This window comes from Seriola lalandi, unplaced genomic scaffold, assembly GCF_002814215.2.
Source record: "Seriola lalandi dorsalis isolate HSWRI2012SDOR001 ecotype SW California unplaced genomic scaffold, Sedor1 jcf7180002052274, whole genome shotgun sequence".
NCBI lineage: Eukaryota > Metazoa > Chordata > Actinopteri > Carangiformes > Carangidae > Seriola > Seriola lalandi.
The window spans coordinates 166185-180086 of record NW_019522827.1 but is presented as its reverse complement, the minus strand read 5'-3'; the positions used below and the strand labels follow the sequence as shown (position 1 = coordinate 180086).

Sequence of the window (13902 nt, the reverse complement as noted above, 5' to 3'; positions counted from 1 at the left end):
TCTACAGAAAGGAACCTTTTGCATGGCTTTGAATGCAGCACAAACCTCAGTCTTTAGTCTTGTATCACGGTCATGCACTGATTCATGGGTGGTGGCCATTCTCTTCAAATCTTTGATCATCCCAGCACATTTTGTCCAACTCAATAGACAGCGAGCCAATAGCCTCTTTTCAGAGTATAGTGCATATAGACTTACCTTTCATGGCCCACTGTAAATAGGGGTCGTGTTACAGTTTGTGTGGGAGAACATAAAGTACATTGTGAAAATTTCATATTGGTGTCGAGAGGGACACATAGGTTTGCAAAAAAAGATCATATTTCTAGACCTGGTGATAAAATGTGTGAGGGGATGGGGGTGCAAAAGGGGTGATTGTACACTTGGAGTATTTGTTAGTTAATTAGTTTTAAGTGGAGAAAGGTGGAATTTTAAAGTTCACAGTTTGTTTGTTTTTCAGCCTAGATAAAGGCAAAAGTTCATATAGAGGTAAAGGTAGCCTATAGGCAAAGGCAACAAAGGAGGATTAACTCACTTAGTAGTTTCCAAGCACTTAAATTACGCAAACAGTTCTCCTCAAACTCCTCACTGCAGCAGCAGGAGTTAAACTCACAGGAGCATTTGTCCGCTGGGCTCCAGACTGGTCCGTCTCTCCAGGATTGGTGGGGGCCGCTTGTTTAAGCCAATAGGCAGGGCGCACCGCTAATGTCATTTCACTGTGACCGCCGAGAGGAGCACCATAGCGCACCGCGCGCTGCTGAAATGACTGAGATGTGGTGACAGTGGGTGAAGTCGGACCAGACTCTCTCTCTCTGTCTCTCTCTCTGTCTCTCGTTCTCTCTCTCTTTCTCTCTCTCTCTCCCATGCAGCCCGTATCTGGGGTTTAAGCTTATCGCTCTGCACAGCTCTGGGTTCAGCTTCGCGGCGCAGTGGTGCTCTGGACTTTTCATCTTATGCCAATGAGACGCAGCGTGAATCGCTTTTCTCACTTCAGGAATATTGGTTCTGGATACCCGTTTCACTGCGACTGAGCGCTTTGGGGGTGAGTGGACCAAGTCACTTTTTCTTTTCTTTTAATAGTTTTTTTTTTTTTTTTTTACATTAATTTCACTATTTTGGGCAGTTTCTAAATAGGCTAATGTATGGTAACATTTATTTTCAAGTTCTACACTATGAAATTGCTCAAAGTAGACACCACTGATGCTGTGATCAAGAAAAAAATGCGCACATGTTGACCTCAATCTTGTGCTTTAATAAGAAAAACAAACGACACCTTGAACAACACATGGTGAGAAAACAACCCATATAACACCCAGCAGTTGAACTGATACTCTCTAGAGGCAATGGGCTACTTGTATCAACCCCAAAATGTCATCAAACTGGCTTTAATCTCCTCATCCTCCAATGTTGCTTTGCGCTTTTACGCAGCAGAGACACGTTTCACTTTCCCCTGCGCGTGTAGCCACAGTAACCTCATTTCTCTGACGATGAAGAAAACTGGAAAAGACGTTGGGTGCGTGTGGGAGCGTGGAGTCCTCGGGGGCCTCCAGATGTATGGACTCAGCTGTCGCCTGTCACTTTGGTGACAACTGGTCGGTCGCTCTGTGACCGCTGCTCGTCCGCCACTGCAGGGCTCCATAGCTGTCAAGAGTGTGTGCTGAGTGAGGGAGAATGTGGTCACACAGGCCGGCCACATACAGTACGAGGAGTCACTCTCACTTTCCTCACTTCTAACCTTGACGGATAAGGCTAGAACGACTTGACCAAAAAATAACAAATAAAGAAAGAAACTGAGAAGTCATTTAAGCTGAAATTTAGTCTTGAAACGCTTTATTAAAGTAAATGAACACATCAGTCCACTTGTTTTTCTGGAGTGAGTGTTGATCCCCTTGATAGTGTGATCTGCACTACCCTGCCTTGTTTCTAGTGCTCAGAAACCTCATTGTCTGGTTTTAAGGGAGCCATAGTGATTTATGAAGATGCGCAGTTTTGCAGTGCAGTCAGCTCTTGGTATAACATAAAAGCTGCTTGAATGAGTTCATCTCTCCTTATGGACCTATTACAGTGCTAAACACGCCATAAAGTATTTCCTTTGGAGAACAATGACACACCCTCAAATTTCAAACATCTCCATTCTCAGCTGTGATAAAGTGTTAAACTTGCGAGGCACAGAAGAGCAGCCGCTGTTATATTTAACCGAGGCTGTCCAAAATAATATTTAGCTCTCAATAGAGCACAGTAAACATCACCATAAGCCATTAAGTCCTTTGCTGGGTCTCGTGGGGGCTGACAGAATGACGGACCCACTTGGCTCAGCAGAGTCAGACTGGCCTGAAATCTGTCACTATGGCCACAGCTGACAAAAACAGAGCACTGCTGATCCTAGGACAGTTTCAGCTTGATGCCTGTTAGCTAAGTGAGAGAAACAGATCCAGGACATGCCACAGTCTGTATTTAGCCACATTAAATATCTAGATTGTGGAAGTGATTTGTGGTATAGCAGGGCAATTCAAGCAAAAGTGGATTTAAAAAAAAAAAAAAAAAAATGTCTTGGAGCAATTTAACAGCACAAAGGAGGGAGGTCAGCTGCAGGTTCTGCACAATGTCAACAACGCCACTTCAAAGTGTAACCGACCAGGTCCAGAGGCTATTTTCAAACATGGTCACACACATCCATGATTACAGCATTTTTAACACTCTGTCCAGACACTGTCCGGTGAAGGAAGAGGGTGTAAGGAACTCAAAAGGAATACTTTGAGTGAGTGTGAGTGTTGGGCACAGAGATACAGGGATGAGAGAGCGCGCAGAACAGAACCAAGGTGGTGGTGTCACCTAGTGGCTAGAAGGGAGGTAGACGGCTTCACTAGCCTGGGAGTCGCACAAATTCACCAGTGGCATTGTGTTTACAACCTGAACCACTTTACATTTCCATCCTGATAAATTAAAAAAAAAAAAAAAACTTTTACGGTTTCATGTAGACAAGTTCATCTGCACATTAAGGCTTTACAGTGATTTATACAATCATATATTGTTGTCAATGAGGCCTACAGTTAAATCAGAGCATATAGGCCGTCATCTAACATCATTTCTAATGAATGATACACATATATTCACTGTAAATGTTATTTGATGTATTGCCATACTGTATATCCACTGGAATCTGGGTCTCATAATTCACAGCTGTGCTTATTTAATGTTTAGATGATCTACCAGGCGAGGCATGTGTGTTAGGGGAGATGTGAGCTGAGCTTATACTTTCAACGATCTGCTGCAGGTGAGAATTCTCTGTGATGATTAAAGTTATTTATAGACTAAATGATTTACAAGTGGTGTTTTTGGAGCAGCTCCACATGTCACATGGTGCCGGCTCAGTCATTTCCAAAGCCTTGAAGTGAATGAAAGGTGCCATTAATAGAATTCAAACGACTTAAAAAAAAAAAACTTGTTCTCGATTATGTGTGTGAATGTGAGAGCAGAGCACAATGGCTGGACTTATCATTTTTCTTGGACACAGCAGTGGAAACAGTTCTGATCCTCCTCAGCCAACTTGATGTTTACAACTGCTCACTTAGTAAATGTGGATTATGTTAATGGTTTATTTTAGTACCAGAGTGCATAGTTAAAAACCGGAGGATTTAGGATTGGGCGGCAGATAAGCATAGGTCTGCATTTTGTATGAGCACCTCCATAATGCAGCTTTCAGCCGGAGGAGCTAGCTTTAACATTAGCACACGTAGTGCCCAGCAAGAGCAGTGGAGGTGGAGATAAATCACAGACATGAAGCAAGTCTCAGACATAAACAGTGGGGCATGTTGTGGTGTGTGTGTGTGTGTGTGTGTGTGTGTGTGTGTGTGTGTGTGTTTGTCTGAGATGGACAGAGACAAAGTATTCACCTATATGTGTGTGTATGTCTGTAGGTGTTGGAGAGTGCATGCGTGTGTGGCAGACGCCCAGCTGAGTGGGAATGAGCAGAATATAAGTCCCAGTGCCCGTCTGTATACGTTTCCCACTGTTGATTTAAAAGCCCGGTACCAGTGAAATGTACACAGAGGCCTGTTTGTGCAAAGCTAGAATGAATCACCCTCGCGTCCGTGTAAATCGCCTGCAAGCCAAACACTCTGGCAGCCTTTTATCCCCAGACGTGGTCCAGCTCACCACAGCAGGGCTAAAAGCAGAGCGGGACAGGGCCGTGTGTTGTGAGGAGCTGTCAGAGGAGGCCAGTCTTTCATGGCTCTGGATGGAGAGATGTGGCATGGAGTCGGGTTGCCATAGACAAACTCCAGAGAGCAGAGCCCATTGACTGTAAACTGTTTGTGGTAGGTTGGCAGGAGGCTGGATGAAATATGGCTTGTTTAAACGCCGGTGGTCCCAGAATCTGTGGGCACTGGGCCACTGGCTTGAATGGACGGTGGCCTGGATGGTCAAATTTAGGGCACTGTTACACTGCGGTTTATAGAGAGTGGGATAACCACTGTGGACGCCGCTGTCTGTTGGGACAGTTTATAACTTTGTGCTTGCCATGTGGTGAAGTTCCCCGCCTGTAACTTTCAAACAGCATCATGTATGAGAGTCAGTGGGATTCGCCTGGAGCGGTGACACACATTGGATCCACATGCTAAGCATTATCCTAAAGTGATTAAAGGTAGTTAGGGATTTAGCGCCTCCAGGCACAACTCTGTTTATTAGGAGCTGCAGGATGATGTTAGAGGAAAACGGGTTTGGCTCACACACCGGAGTTCAGTGCCCCAGCACAACTCTGCTAACCACACGCCATAATTGCGGGACCAACCATGAGACCACCACGATGATGAAAGCCATACTCGACACACATGTTTCATTATCACCACCATGTATAGGCATGATGCTCAGCCCTCAATGAATGCTGGGTAATAACCACGGCGCAGTGCTACAAAGCCGGTTATTATCAACATGTCTGTCTTTGATAAAAGGAGAATAACAGATCTGAAGATGCCAAATGTCAGCAGCTTCAGCGATGGAACTGTTGGAAAGTTGTTCTGACCCGAAATGACACAAACATGGTTGCCTGCAGGAGGTCATGTTGGTCCCTCTGTCCTCCGCATCTATGGGGGAGCCATCCAAGCAATCACAACATCACTGGGCTAGGAGCAAAAGAAAACATATTACCCTGAGATAGTCGTTAAAAAGCCCAGCTCATTTCCCCGGCACACAACAGGGGATTCAGCTAAAGCTTTCCGGACCCCTGGCTGGAAATATGCAAAACACCCCACCACCCACCACCCCTCCCTCCCCTTCCTGTGGCTCTTGTTCCTCCGGCCCTGTTGGCATTGTCACAGGGGTGGAGTCAGTGAGCGTGGATGATATGGAAAAGGTCATCTGGGTTTAAAAATGGACTCTGCGGGGCAAGGGATTTTTGAACTGACAACAAAGGTATTTCCTGAGACTCTTTAGAAAGGTTAGAGTTACAGATGGAGGGGACACTTGCTGGGTATCAAATAGATTATTAATCTTAGAACATTTACTCATTAACGCTTTGATCGTTTCGTATTTAATATGTCATCAATCTGGTTTGGAAACATTTATGCATATAAGAGTTTTATACCAATTCCCATATCACAAAATGCTTAATTTAATAACAATAACTAATTAAAAGAAGATTAACAGAAACACAAAGCAAGGAATCAATATATTATCTGCTTGCAGCTCTTTTGGGAAAATATTTAAACTGCTGCTGTGTCCTCTTATTGTTTTTCAATAGAGTTTTCATATTTTCAATTTCTTAGTGGGATCTTCAATCGAAGAATATTGACTCCTCCTGTATACCATTAGATTTTGCACAATGGTGTTTTACATTCATAATGAATAGCTAGAAACAGGTTTCCATTATGTTCATCAGTTGCTGAAATCAAAGTGCTGATCCATTGTGTATCCATCTACATTGGCATTTAAGCATGATTTAATGCTCTTGTGTTTAAGACAGATGGTAAAAATAAAAACAAAACAAAAATAGTTTCATGCAAAGAAGGTCCATCTAACTCAACAATGCAGTGTTATTGATGTCCCTAGCTGCGGCCATTTTCTCCAAAATCAGCTAATGCTAGATTTTACAACTCAAGCAAAAACAAGTGTCGAGCAGCAAACTTTCAGGTTGTACCAGGCAAGAAAAATAAAATCATATAATATATTTTTCTTCTCACTGTTTGTGTCACTGACTGTTCACAGCCACCTCAACCACCTCAAAATACAATGTTTTTTGCTTTCAGCATATATTGGTTTAGGTTCTTATGTAAATAATACACCAAGAACATGAAGTAGGATTCATGGGAGCTACATGTGAAAAACTAAAGTGGGATCAGAATCAATAAAACTGACTCGTAACCAAGGTGATGTACCCACTTCTGTGTATGAAGAGATACAGAGGACAGGTAAATTACACAGTGCAGCCACAGATATTCCATTTCCAAACATGTTCTCTCTGTCTGTAAATTATTATATTTTTTTTTTTTTTTTATCAAACATTGTATTCAAAAGCTATCTTTGATTGCATTAGTCTGTTAAATTGGTTTGCAGCACTGAAGTGCAGGGACTATCTAATGTGTCCTCCCAACTCCACTCATGCTCAGCTCTCAGATTAACTGTGCTATTATTAAGTTTACTATCATGGGAGTTCTGTTTAGCATTTGCTGCACAGTAATCTCTTATCATTCGTCTCTTCACATGGAGGAAATGTATTATTATCAGTTGGAAACAGTAATCGCAGTAAAGGTAGATGTTGTAACATAACATAGATTGTTCAATATTGACAAAGGCCAGCTGAGGACATGTCTTGCAGAGCAGCAGCCTGAGGCCCACAATGGGCCCACTGAGCTGACACAGAAACACTTCGTTTGGCCCCAACAACCTGACGGCAGCTCCTAGAGAGAGGCCAGTTCAAAGAGCCGCGCTTTTGTTTGCTATGCTCGCACTGTCTTCCTGTTAGGGGCTGGGCTCCCAAAGAAAACAAGAGCAGTGGCTCACCAGATGTGTACATCTGTGCATGTGTCCCGTCCGTAGGCAAACACACACACTTGACCAGAATGTTTTATGAGGTTGAAAAGGAATAAAAACTTTAAAGGGAGCTCAGATTTTGTGAGAAGGATTATTATTTTTCAAAACACACACGGCATGTATATCTCCACCCTGTCACATGTTCCTTTATGCTGGCTGAAAATGGTTTGGTGTCATTAGTGAGCTCAGTATTAGCAGCTCCAGAAATAACACACTGACACTGACTGAAACAGACGTATTACATGTGAGGTTTCTAAGAATAAGCGCTGCCCTGGAGCACTGGTATCCTTAATTTGGGGGGTGATAAGGCAGCCAGCTCTGTCTTTTTTTTCCATTCCACACATACATTGTGCCAACACACACACACACACACACACACACACACACACACACACACCCCAGGCACTAATGACCCTATGTCTGGCCTATATATCTGTTAGACTGAGTGAGGCCTCCTGAGGGCTTCAGATTGGAGCTCACTGGACCTGAATACACACACACATACACAATATACACACAGATTCCAGCTCACGACTCACACACCCACCTTATCTACCACAGACCGCTTTTTTTCCTCCACCCCTTTTCCAACTTGCATCTCAAAATTACAAAGAGACCCAGTTAAATTGTGCAACATATTCCCCTTCATGTTGTCAAAGAAATCAAAATAGCTTCAAATGACTGTTTAGAGTATGGATGTTTTCCTGTAATCATGTTGTCAGAGCAGTGGTTTACCATAAAAAATAAAAGAATTAAGTAAAATAATTTCATGCCGGGAGGTATTCAGATTTCAGATTTGGGAAAATGAGAGCACTGACACTGGATCAGTATTGACAGACACACTGAACTGAGGTATTGAAATGGGCACTGGGAGAGGAAAATCAACAGTTTAGAGTAACTATAAGCTCCATTTTTATCAGATTACTCACTCCGTATGTTCTGTTTTGGAAACAGATGTTTCTATTATCCGTCTTTTAAAGATCTAAACCAACAAATGCCTTGAGCCAAATTATGATCAGGCACTAATATTTAGATTATCACTCCACTTGTTGCCTGATACATGCCATCATCCCACCCAATCACTTATTTACAACTGCACAAAGATTATGTTACAGAAAATCATCTGCAGACGATATATCAAAATATATGTCGAAACCACAAAGAACACAGAGAACCCGAGTCAGAAACAGATGAGAACAGATTCACAGATCATCAGATATAAGCTTGCCTCCCAAGATGTAGGACCTCCATACACGCGTAACCTCTTTGCCCTTTTCAGAAATGTGAAGACTTTAGACATACATCTATTGTCCAGTCTCAAACTATTCCCAAACTCAGCCAGGACTAAACGTCCAGTCGTGCGTTTCATCATGAAAGTAAGTCTCCGATTTTTTTTTTTTTTTCTGTACATTTGAATGTGAGTCACATGAGGAGGTTAAAGGGTCAACAACATCAGAGCAACAGGGAGCCTCACAGGGTAGATCATTGGGCCTCTCCTCTGCTCTTTCTGCTGTTTTTACTACCACCTTAATGACTTAAATTGTGTCCAATTAAGCAGAGCTGGAAAGAAGCATCCCGGCTCTCAGTCCTCAGAGTTCCCTCTGTGCTGTGGCACTGGAGCATGTGTTTAATTAGAACGCTCTAAAAAGACTGTAACGGAGTGTTTCTCCAGGAATGTTAATCATTAGTGGGATCCTGACTGAGCAGCTCTTAAGTGTTTTAGAGTATTGTTGGATTCCATGGTTCGCCTTTTGAAGCCGTGCGGCTCAGGAAAATGCTTCCACGTGTGGGAATTGCCAACTTTTTCTTCTTCTTTGACTGCATCCTCTCCTTCTACAATGACTTGCTCATAGCGCTCTCGCCCGAGTATTGCCTGTTTGGTTACGGCGGGTTCATTCATGTGTCCGTTTGAGCCCGGGACTGGAAACACACAGGAAATAGTTTTCTTGCCGTATGAAGGATATACTGTTGAACTCTGAGGAACGTTGAGGAGAGGAGCCCAGATGTGTGTGACGTGTGAGGTTTAAGTGGTGTGTGAGTTCGACTCTCTGAAAGCGTGAGGTCATGAGCTAAAAATGTAGTGAAGTCTGAAAGGTCGCAAGTGTTGAACCTGGACCTGGACATTGACAGGGTGCTGTTTCAACAGGAGTGATCAAACCTTTTCACATTACACAGGAATGAAGGAATGGAAAACTTGACGCTTTTCCTGCGCATGGGGAGAATATTAAAGTTTTATTGAAGAAATAAAATTAAAAAAATGATGGTGAAAACAGAGAGTCATTATCTTAAGGTGTTAATAGGGCTGTTTTGTAATTTTATGTCTATATTCATCCCAGTTTGTCCATGGAGACCACACATGACAGGCTTTGCCCTTTGCTGATCCAGTGCTTTTGACAGTGCAAGTGTGTAGTGTAAGAGCAGCCCATTCATCCTCGGCCCGCTCTGTGTGTAGACAGCCACAGGCTTTTGTTGAGTTATAGTGTCCTCAAATAAAGGGGCTTCCTCCCTTTAACAGCCCCGGGAGCTCTGTCGCTCCACTTCCCATTGTTCCCAATGAGGTCCGGCTTTTACAACTAGGTGAGAGGGTGTCAAATTGAGGGTGAAATATGACCGGTCCCGATCGTACATCTCTGCAATGTTTGGAAAAGCAGTTAGAGAACAGTGCACTTATGATAAAGTGAAGAAAGTACCAGTGTGCTGACACCAGGCTCTGTTTAGCACGAACGTGTTATGTCATGTATTACAGGTTGAAACTGGACATTCAGGTTGTATTACATCATACGCAACACAACAGGGTTACAGCAAATTAAATAAAGCAGAAAGAAATGGGTAGATAAGTGATATGCTCAATGATTGCTTCCATGAAATCAGGACCATTCAAACTGACATCATCTGCTTAATGATTATTGTGTTGGTTTTATACAATGCCATTACATACTGTGATCTAATTAAAAACAGACTTAGGTTGTAGATTTAGGATTTAAGTGTTGTGATCTTTGCGTGTTGTAAGTTAGAAAATTAGATTTTCAGTCAAGAGTTGAAAAGTTCAAATGTTACCATATCTCATTTCCAATTTAGCCTAATAAATCCTGATTTCTCTCCGTTTTTCATTTTGATTTCTTCCTATTCAGTGCTCATGAGAAACACATGATCTTTAGTAAGGCCAAATGTCAAGTGAGTAGATATTTCTCTTTAATTTTTACAAATGTCTCGTGTCAGAAACTAAGCTCAGATTTAAGCTATGGCCTCAGCTGCCTCCAGTGTGTCAGAGTGAACCAGTAAAAAAGGGGGTTATGTGAGGGTTATAGGGCTAACAAGCCCACAGTCTGACCTGAGTTTGTCAGCGCCAATCTAGCTAAGTCAATATCAATGCGCTGACTGCTCCACCAGCTGACCTTTTCCTCCCTCTTTCAAGGCGTAAAAAGGATTGTTGTTACAGTAGAACGATAGGCTTTTATTGGCCTTTATAACTGAGGCCTTTGTTGGGCCTGTGTCCTGATAATACCCATTGGCAACTCATTTAAACCTTGAGAATGCCTACTTTTTATAAGGAAGCTCACACACCAGTGAGAGCTGTCCTCAACAATGGTCATCAATGAGGGTAAGTTAGAGACTGACCTTCCCTTTGCCCCTTTGGTGCCCCACTTTATGACACGTGTTAGGACCAAAATTTGACTCATTTAAACACATTGGAGATTCCATCCTCGCCGTGAGATATAAATGGCATCCAGCTTTGATTGGCTGCTTTGTTTAACGGGTCCCCTTCTTCAAGGACGTGTTTGGACCGGAGAAGAATGCAGCTTTATCATCGGGGTGTTGGTTCTGATGATCATCATCCCTGTCCTGTCATTGTCAGGGCATGCCGGTCATGGACTACCTCGCCGCTAGCACAGGGTGTTTCTTTTTTTTTTTTCTTTTTTCTTTTTTTTTACAGCGGTGAGAAGGTGCAGACCAGGTGTGAGGTGCTGTTCAGGTCGTTGTGGCTATGACAGGGGAATGGGCCGTAAAACCCCGGGGCCATAGATTTATGGGTCATCTGGTGCTCTCTAAGGTCAAGGGTCAGGGATGCATGACTTGTCCATCTTTATATTATTCAACTATCTGAGGTGAACCTTGAACTGTGCGGCTGGCTACTTTTAACTATAGAGGCATACGGAATGATTTTCAGGATGTTGTTGTGCTGATTCAGCTTTCCCATTGGAGAGAATGAAGATAATCCACAGACCTCTTTAAATAGTTGTCCACACCCTAGTTCATTGTCAAAGGTCATTGTTTCTCTTTTGAAATCTCAGAAGTCTTCACATTTGAACTTCAAAGATGTCTTTGGTCACCTCTGAACTTTTAAACCTGTTTACCTAAATTTCTCTTTTTTAAAAAGGACACTTTCATTTAAGCTTCAAATGTGTCAAAATTGAATAAACCTTCATCATCTCTACATTTTGACGCTATCGGGGACAATTCTGTTTACTCATACTGGTGTTGCCAAGTAGGGTCTGCAACTTTTGTCCGGATCAGTTGACCATCTTAGCTTTGCATTTCATTAATGCCCCACCCCCCCACCCAAAGGCAGGATGCTGTGTTGTCCCTCCCCACTAAGACTTGCTAATGGAGCAGAGTGCTGAGTCTTTTGGACCAGCACAAAGGCCTGAGGTTTGCTGTGAAAGGGTGCCTCTCCTCCCTGGCCTTGGCTGCTACAATGGCTTTGTCCACACACCCACACAAACCTACAGTCCACGCACCACGCAGGGGTTAACGCACATTGGCTTTATTCTGTTTTGGATAAAACAGTTTTCTTTTTCTCAAAGGGAACATCTGCAGGTCTAAGTACCATTTTATTTTAAATCTAAATGACAGAGATATGACAGTCTCCATACACCACCCACGATGTGATATTTCAGCACATAGTGGTGTGAATGTGAGACGTGTGGGCACGCAGAGGATGGGAAAAGTGACACTCAGTCAGATGCTGTCAGTCACGCACAGGTAACCTAAACTAGGAATGAGTGGCCATGTTTATTCCATTCTTTTTTTTTTGATTAAACAAGTTCCACATATCAGCTGATCCGTGATGTGATTAAAGTAGACTGTGGACTTTACACCAAACTAGCATTGAATCTCCTGAGAATATGTGCTAAACAGTCAAAAGGTTGATAGTGCTTGTTCCATTTTTAAAGCCATTTGAAGATACATTTGTCAAAGTATTTAATTGCGTCCACTACATAAGGGTGTTGAGCTTGTGAACCCTGTTATATCAGCCCCCACTTAAAAAAAGCCCACAGTGTAAATGCTTCCTGAATGCGTTCAAGTTCACAGAATTACATCCTGACGTCACCGCCACAAAATTAACACAGCTGCTAAAATGTTTATAAAGAAAGCAATTTTAGCTGTTTAATGGATTCCTTGCTTCCCAGTAAAACGTTCTACTGCTTTGTTTTACAGTCTTAAAGTATGTTAAAGCTCCGCAACAAAACCTCACACAGAAAAGGATAACCTCGCAGTTATCTAAGACACAATTATGTACGCTATAAAACATGTCCTTTTGGGAGAAAGTAACACTTTGAAATTGCAACCGAACAACTGCAAAAGGATGCAAAAGGTGCAACTGTCCAGGGTTTGACCTGAAGCGGCCACTTTTGTTTTCTGAGGCAACAGGAAGGGAATCACACTCTGACATTCCTGCAGAGGTGAAGGAGAGGCAGAGGTCAACTGTGTCCTCCCTGGGGAGTTTCAGTGGACGTATAGTATGTAGTATAGAACATGTCTGCAATTACATGATAAAGGTAGAACCGAAAGCCCGGCTATAAGCTAATATCAGGTTTGTTTCAATAGACTAGAATATTCTTCTTATTTATGTTTGGGATATGAAGATAAATACAACTGAATTATGGTTGTAACTAAAGATGCCAAATATAAGTTTCCAGAGCTCAAGACATTCACTTTACCATCATATAAAAACAAAGAAAAGTGGCAGATCATCACATTGGAGAAGGGGAAAATAGGGAATTTTTGCTTTTAAAAATTATTCAATTTGCCAAAAATAGTTGCAGATTTCTTTTCTGTCAGTTGGCTAATCAGTTAACAGATTCAGTTTAACCTCTGATCTGAATATCATGTAGTTTCTGTAGCATTTCAGTGAGCTCAGTGACTATTATGTTGAACCTCACATTACAGTATGACTTCACAGATTCCCACAATATAGTTACTCGTTCGCATTTTGTACGACTCAAAGTTGAGCTGTACAATGTTGGACATTTTTAACCCTCATTCAGACAATGTTAAGCCGATAATAACAGATCTGTGGTTGCACTATAGTATTTGTGTGATTTATATGTCAAAGGTCTGATAGTTGGTCTCATTTAGATTTGCTGACATCACGTTCAGTCATTGGAAGGGTTATTTGAGGCTGAGCCAGGATGTTGTAGATGGTAGGAAGCAGGGATAAATAATGCATCTATTGTTCACTCAAGCCAACAATCGCTCTATAGTCATAAAGCTGTAGTTACTAAACAGCTCTCTGTAACTAAATGACATTTTAGGGCACAAAAAGGCAACCACCAAATAAACCAAAGCCTGACTGTGACGTGCACCACCTTCCCCACACGTCTGAGCCGTTGATAGGGACGGAAAAAGAAGACTGTCATGTGAAAGCTGTTGTGGATGCGGGGCGGTCAGTGTGGTAAAACGAGCTCTGCCATCCCTGATGTGCTACTTAAAAGCTCAGTTCCTGTGAGCTTCAGCTCTACCGGTGGTTCTCATTTGGAAGCATGTGTTTGAAGTATGAGGGGAGGGTCAACGGAGGAGAGACGCCTCGCTCTTCCATACCCTACCGTGAATGGCTGCTCGGAGGTTAAGGGGGCCGGGCTGAGGTTAAGAGGGTTGGGG

General features: G+C 42.6%; 1 protein-coding gene across 1 annotated transcript in view; it reads left to right on the top strand.

The window, feature by feature from the left end:
* Positions 1-719: 719 nt before the first annotated feature.
* prickle1a (prickle homolog 1a) overlaps positions 720-13902 on the top strand; it is a 25934-nt gene continuing 12751 nt past the window's right edge. The window contains exon 1 of the mRNA XM_023400276.2: positions 720-1036. The gene's annotated coding sequence lies outside the window, so the exon portion shown is untranslated. The remainder of the gene's footprint in view (positions 1037-13902) is intronic.